General features: G+C 40.5%; 1 pseudogene; it reads left to right on the top strand.

The window, feature by feature from the left end:
* Positions 1-736, top strand: part of LOC119585931 — a 20,948-nt pseudogene that overhangs the window by 3,652 nt on the left and 16,560 nt on the right.

Here is a 736-nt window from a genome sequence, read left to right as displayed (position 1 = left end):
GTGATCTGGATGGTCATAAGATTCATTAATTTATTTCAGCTGTATTTCATTAAAGTAAATACTATCTTTTTGTCTTCTTTTAATGTTATTTGAACTTTAATTCCAGAGTTTTTTTGGGTTCGGCCAAGTGCCGACATCGAGATCCAGCTGGATGGATCAGACACAAGGAGATGGCAGAGATGGAAAACAAGAAGCTGGAAAGAAGAGTCGCATTATCTATACTATGATGGAGAGAGTGTCCTCAGGAAAGGTTAGTAATGCAATAGGGTTAGAGAAGTTTTTTGTTTGAATTCGAGAGATGTGATGTGGAACTTGTAAGGCATCGAGAAACAATGATATCTTGGGGAAAGGCTTGTAACAGTGGTCCACCATTCGAGGAAAGTTTGTTGAATTTTTACATCTGTTTAATTAGCAACTATTTACACAATCTTAGGTTATCCTCTCCGGTGAATGTCTCCTCTCAAGAAAAGCCAGGTAGTCGCTTTGAACACCATGGGATCAAAATTGAGTTTGTTGGCCAGATTGAGCTGTACTACGACCGAGGGCAACCCCCATGAAATTCACATCACTGGTGAAGGAACTGGCCAGACCTGGGGAACTCACACAGAACGGCTCTTTTGAGTTTGAGTTTCAACCAGGTGAAAAGCCATATGAGTACATACTCTGGCACTTATGTCAAGATCCCTCAGGTATTAGAGGACAGCAGTGCATTTTTCCTCTCTTTTGTACATCTTTT

The sequence above is a fragment of the Penaeus monodon genome, chromosome 20 (assembly GCF_015228065.2).
Source record: "Penaeus monodon isolate SGIC_2016 chromosome 20, NSTDA_Pmon_1, whole genome shotgun sequence".
NCBI lineage: Eukaryota > Metazoa > Arthropoda > Malacostraca > Decapoda > Penaeidae > Penaeus > Penaeus monodon.
Note: the sequence above shows the minus strand (reverse complement) of the source record. Positions and strands in the feature narration are given on the sequence as shown.